Genomic DNA, 6,615 nt, shown 5'->3' with positions numbered 1-6,615 from the left:
GTCCGTCTACTTCACGTCCGTCTACTCCACGTCCGCGTACTCTAGGTCGGTCGGCGAGTTGCGGACTCGATTGTGTACTCGACATCCGCCCGTGTACTCCACGTCCGTCTACTGGACGTCCGCGTACTCGAGGTCGGTCGGCGGGACGCGGACGCGAGTTTGTACTCGACATCCGTCCTTGTACTCCACGTACGTGTACTCGACGTCCGTCCGTGTACTCGACGTCCGTCTGTGTACTCCACTTCTGTCTACTCGACGTCCGTCCGGATACTCCACGTCTGTCTACTAGACGTCCGCGTACTCCACGTCCGTCGTCGGGCCGCGGGCACAAATTATTTCCAGTTTCAGAAAAACAAATTTTTAGAAAAAGTTAAAATAGAGACGCGTCCGTGTACTCGACGTCCGTCTGAGAATCGAGGACGCATCCGCGTATTCGCAGTTGGTAGGAGATCCGCTGAGGCGTCCGTGTACTCGACGTCCGTCTGAGAATCGCGGACACGTCCGTGTACTCGACGTCTGTCTGAGAATCGCGGACGCGTCCGTGTACTCGAAGTCCGTCTGAGAATCGCGGACGCGTCCGTGTACTCGACGTCCGTCTGAGAATAGCGGACGCGTCCGCGTATTCCACGTCCGTCTGAGATTCGCGGACCCATCCGCGTACTCGACGTCGGTAGGAGATCCGAGGAGGCGTCCGTGTACTCGTGTCCGTCTGAGAATCGCGGACGCGTTTGTGTACTCGAAGTCCGTCTGAGAATCGCGGACGCGTCCACCTACTCGACGTCGGTAGGAGATCCGAGGAGGCGTCCGTGCACTCGAAGTCCGTCTGAGGATCGCGGACGCGTCCACCTACTCGATGTCGGTAGGAGATCCAAGGAGCCGTCCGTGCACTCGAAGTCCGTCTGAGGATCGCGGACGCGTCCACGACGTCTTCGATTCGCACCTTCGATGTGTTGGCGACGTCCTCATGCAAGTAAGGTACACGACAGTGTAAATTCCGAAAATGTTTCTAAGTCCAGACTCTTCAAAATTTTTCTAAGTCTAGAAAAGTCGAAATTTTTTTTTAAGTCCAGACTCTTCAAAATTCCAGAAAAGTCGAATCTACACCGGCCTCGTAAAAATACGAAAAATAGAAAAATACGAGAGATTTCGTTATTTCTTTTTTGGAACATATTTTATTTTATCAATTTTGCACAAAGTCTTTCTCGCGACAGAAAACGTACTCCGGAACGTCCAGCATCTCGGCGAGAAGGCGCCTACCGCACGCGAACGTCAGGCAAGACAGCAGCGGCATCATCGTCTCCAAATCTTGAATTCCACGCTTGACCTAGGGTTTCAACGGTATGCCAGTCTCCTTCGTCCACTGCGCGAGTACCACGGTCGTCAGGAATTCCTGCCAGGATTTCGAAAACGCGTCCACGACTTGGTGTAGAGTCTTGACCGATATCGCGGTCGAGGAAGTCGCCGAATGGGTCTTTGCGACGTCGGCGGGGACGGAACCGAGCAGGACGTTCCTGACGAGTACGTCGAGCGCGTGGGTCGCCTGTTCGACTCCGGAGTAAGACTTCGCGTTAAACACGCACGCCAGCATGCTCCTCTCGTCTCCCACGTCCTCCGTGGCTACGTCGGGAAGACCGTGCATCCCATCGTGCCTCCGTGCTGCCAAGCTGCTCCTCAGATTCTCCTTTTCCCTCTGGCAACGCGCAAGGTCGGCGAGCAGCTGCTGTTCCTTGTCCACGGCGGCGGCCTTTCGAACGTCGCTCAGTAGGGAAGCCGCTCGCGGAACTCCGATCGTTCTCGCGTGGACTAGATTTTCGACAGCCGCACCCGTCACGCGATCTTCGTCCTCTTCGTAGTCGACGTCCGGAGTCATTCTCTCGTCCCTGGGACCGGTCACGATGAAGTTCACGGCAGAGTTTCGGACTGCGGCCAGGTTGTAGTCGGTAAGCGCCCTGACGTTCTCGTGACAGACGGCCAGGTAGGACACGGCGCTTCGAAGTCGATCGTCGACGCTCGGACTATGTACGATCGTGACGGCGAGCGCTTCCTCGGTCATGACGGACCTGACGTGGAGGACGCCTTCCCGATTTGTGAACACTAGACATTCGTCCAAGTCCACCGCGACCGGAATTCCGTCGCGACACGTAGTCGCGACGAACCCGTATATCCACACCGATCTGATGACGTCGCGAACGAACCGGTCGAGGTGCGCTTCGTATCATTCGCAGAATGCGGCGACCACGTCCTCCGACGGCCAGGGCATCTCCACCGTCGACTCTCCGTGCACGACGGTGCCCACGTTCGAGCGCATACCGTGCTCGAACATGGCTCGCACCGATATCGCCTTGCTCAATCTCGTCAGGATGCACATGCACATCGGAAGTTCTGTCTCTTATACACATCTAGATGTGTATAAGAGACAGACATTGCTCCTCGTCCAGGAGATAGAGTTCGGCATTCTTGAATTCCTCGTTCACCCTACGCATGCAAGCGTCGCGCCTGTTCGCCACGTGGCGAACGTACTCCCTCGAGTCGAGGAACATTAGCGTCGCGTGCGCTTAACGTGTGCACGTCCGAGATGAACGTTTCGCTGTCCGCGGTGATCCTTTTCACACTACTATCCATAGTTTTCCAACACAAGGGCAAGACGTACGCGCCGCGTCGTGCGTTATTGGCCACGGGCGACCTCGTCGTGTTGCCGGCCGGCAAATCTATCGAAACGAACGTGATATCCGGAGATTCGGAATACGAGTTACCTATCAGGGTAGCTAAAGATTCTTGATGGACGCGTGGAGATCGTTCGTCGCTTCGTTACCTCCAGGTTTGCACTGTCGGAGAGTCGAACCGGTCATGATAGACGACGACATTTTCGGAGGAACGTTGGTCACGGACGGCAGGACCGAGATCGATCTCACGAAACTGGAGGGACTCGCTGCGACTACGGGAATGGCCGTACACGTCCACAAACCGAAATCCGCAAACAAGAAGATCTCCTTCAACGTGATATTCGACAAGTCCGGAGTGCCCAGCGACGAACTGCAAGACGACGAAGAAGATCGCGTTCGCTACGACGTCCAAGAGTGCGCATTCGAAACTCCGTCCGTGCAAACCTTCAAGACAACGCTGGACGGATCGTGTTCGTTGAAAAACCTGCACCGCCGGCTCAGACGGACGCAAGCCGATAACTTTCTCAAGACGATCATGGCTCCGTCGACGGATTCGGGCGGAAAGATACAGCTGTACGTCATCGTGAACAAGTTGTCGACGCCGACGTCCGGTGAGTGTGCGGGGAGACTCTGGACTTTTTTGAAAACTCTTTTCAACGTCGCCTGTTCGATCGCGTTCTTCACAGGAATCTTATCGCACTTGTTCTTACGCGACGACGACGACGACGACCAAGCGCCTAACTCATAAAAGCCGATCGATTACCAAAATTACATTTTATTTTGAAACTGCCGGTTAGACGAAAGACGAAAAATGCTCAAAGCTGAAAAGCCAACATCTCGAGTCGATATCCGAAAGAAATCGAATCATCAGACAGGAACTCGCTATGACGAGAGCCGAGACGGAGCGACTGGCTACCACGTTGTCCGGATTGGATGAGCAAATAGAGGAGTTCATATGGGAAGGTTCGTTATCGATGTCCGGGAGAGGTTGAACAGTTATTATCGATTGTTTTTTTTTTTATAAATAAAGATTTTAAAAACTATAAAAAATGTTAATCGTCTCTTTTAATTACTATTAATATTATGTCGAGAGAGTAGATGATGGCTGGAAAGAGAATCCTGGCCTTTTGCAAATATTTTTTGCCCGACCGCAAGGTAAGCGAGTGCGAATACTTCGTTCTGCCACCACTCTTTCCTTGCACGATTTGTTTCGACGCTCCTGCCAGCGTCCTAGCCCAGCCGTGCGGTCACCAGATTGCGTGCGAGATGTGTGCATGTCGTATCACGACGTGTTGCGTGTGCCTACGTTCGACTAGGAAGCGGTGTACGACAGTTACGAAAATATAAGAAAGCACACTTGAGAAACCACATATTCTATTCTAACATTTTATTAGTTTTAAACATAATAATCAAGATCGAAAGAAACAAGTCCAAGCCAACCAGAGAATGAACGTCATGGTGAGGTCGTCGCGCACTCCGACAGATTTTTCTGTGACCGTTATCTTTCCGTCGGACCGCACGAGTCGTCTGAAGTTTCGTAGCTGATCGTGCAAAGTCTCCATCGAGGCGACGTCGATATCTTCGGAGAATGCGACCCGATCGTTTTCCAGCAGCATCTGAGAGAGGTGCACTAGATTGCCCTTGTCCCTCGTCCACAGTCCGACGCACCTGGCGCCGTCCTGTCTCGTCTTCTTCTCGAAGGAGACGTCGACGGACGTGCCGGCGAACCGATCCGTCACCTGCTTTGCCATCATCGCAGCGTGGGCGTGCGAAGTGTTCCGTTCGAAGTACACGCGAACGGGCCAGCTGATCAGCGTTCGGTACGTGGACAGGACTTCGTTCACGGTGTCGACGACGAGGTCTGCGTGCCCGGCGTGGAAACCGAGTACAGGAATTCGGAACCGGAGGAAAGACACTGGATAATAGATAGCGAGAAGAACCTCGCGAACCAGCTGCTTACCAACAGCTACGATCAGCCGCTGTGGAACTCGATCGGAGGTTCGCCGATGGCCGTGGCCGTGTCCGTCCTTCAGACGCGGGTGTCGAACGCCGACGCTGGCGATCGGGGCACTGCGATCTGCCGAGGTCCGCGAAACCACGCGACGTACGCGCTGAGAAGGATAACGGAGAAGAGAAGCAGGGCTTGCAAGATACCGCCAGTGAGACTCACCTGTCTGAGATTGCCGTCGGAAGTAATCGCCCCCGCGACCAGACCTATGCCGGACACGTCCGACGGCGTGGGATCCATGGCGATCAAAAGACCGGATGCGAATCCGGATCTCCTGCCGGACCTCCATTCTTCGTCGAACAGCCGGGAGAGCAACCTTCCGGAGAAAAGACGTTCGGCGAGCGACGAAGGCGAGCAGACTGGAATGCCCATGCATTCCAGCTCGTAGCTTCCGCTCGCAATCAGATTCATCATCTGCTGCACCACGTTCCCCTCGCTACCGTCTATGTGTTCGGCACCAGGCGTCGCACAGGTACGATTGCGTGATGTACTTTACGAGAGGTTGTCCCTCGTGTTTGATCGTCACCAGTTCCTGGGACCAGTGCTCGCTGGAGGTCATCGACGACGTGAGCAGAACCGACACATTCTTCGGTTGAAACACGGGCAAGGTGGATATCATTGCTGCTTGCTTCATCCAAGGGTATTCGTCCATCCATCCGAGGTCGCAGCCGGTTCCTCTGGAAGCCTGAAACATATAAAAAAGAGGAATTTAGAGGAAAAAATTATGAAGATGGCTGCGGCAGCGCTCAACGCGTACGTGACAGCGAAACGGTACAACATCTACCACGTCGACAAACTTCACGAATGCGTGCCGAATGCGTGCGAATTCGCGGAACCGCTGCAGGACGGTACACACTTCATATGCGAAAAGTCTCTCCGGGTCCACGTCTGCGCAGCCGACGAACGAATTTGCGCGATCCAACATCTGGACCACAACGTCAGAAGATGTTCGATTACCGGCAATTAGTTCTACCTGAACGATTACGAACCGGAGGTTGTGGAACGCGACCTGCCTCTGTTCGTGGGACAGGGACGAGACGCTTCCAGGACGGGGAGTAGGGACGGCGCCATGGCACGTTTCGCGGACGCGGTTGACAGGGTGTTGAGAAATCTCACGAACCGAGAAAAGCGACGTGAGTACAACCGCTCGTTTTTCGTGAAGAGAGGACGGGCATCTTGAAGAGAGGACGGGACATCGTCATGAGAAAGTTGGAGAGGGAGACCAAGTTGATGCAAGCTCTGAGGGAATCGTTTCTGGTGCACGTCTCTTCCGAAAGGTTACCGGACGAGGGTGCTGCGATCGAAGAATTGTTTCTGGATGACGTCAAGCAGTTCGTGTGCGACCTGATGACGCTTCTGCTCTGCTATTCCGAACAGACTGAATCGAAGAAGCATTTCTTGCTATCGAACTCGGACGAAAGTACTTTGTACCTGCTAAAAAGGACCGTGTACGGCGTTCGCTTCGAGAACTCCGTCGTGCTACTGCCTAGGTTCCATCAGCTGAGACCACTTCCCGGAGATCGGCTGCTGCCTCGGATATTTGAGGTGAGCACATCCCGTCTGACGGAATGTTCGAGTCTGCTGCAGCGGATGATGGGCGAGAAGGTGTGCAGGTTTCGGATGAAACAATTAAATCGTTAAAAACATTTCGTCTCTGTTTCTTTCTTTTTGTCAAATTGTAATTCGTGTGCATGCGCGAAGATGCTGCTGCAGCAGCAGCTGCTGCGGAGGCGGCGACGACGACCTCGTTGTCCTCCGATATTCCGCGTGGCGCCGGAACAACCGAATCAGGTTCCGTTTTCTTGGGCGATCTTCTAACCTTTTCCGGTTTCACGTACCAAGAGGTGAGGCGGATGCGTTTGCTAGCCGACGAGCGCCAAGACATCTTTGGTTGCCCGGCCGAACGAAGGTTGTCATTAATGACAAGGACGAGCCGCAAAATCG

Source organism: Anneissia japonica, unplaced genomic scaffold, assembly GCF_011630105.1.
Source record: "Anneissia japonica isolate Jap-2015-1 unplaced genomic scaffold, ASM1163010v1 scaffold288003_len116008_cov116, whole genome shotgun sequence".
Classification (NCBI taxonomy): Eukaryota; Metazoa; Echinodermata; class Crinoidea; order Comatulida; family Comatulidae; genus Anneissia; species Anneissia japonica.
This window is presented reverse-complemented; position numbering follows the sequence as displayed.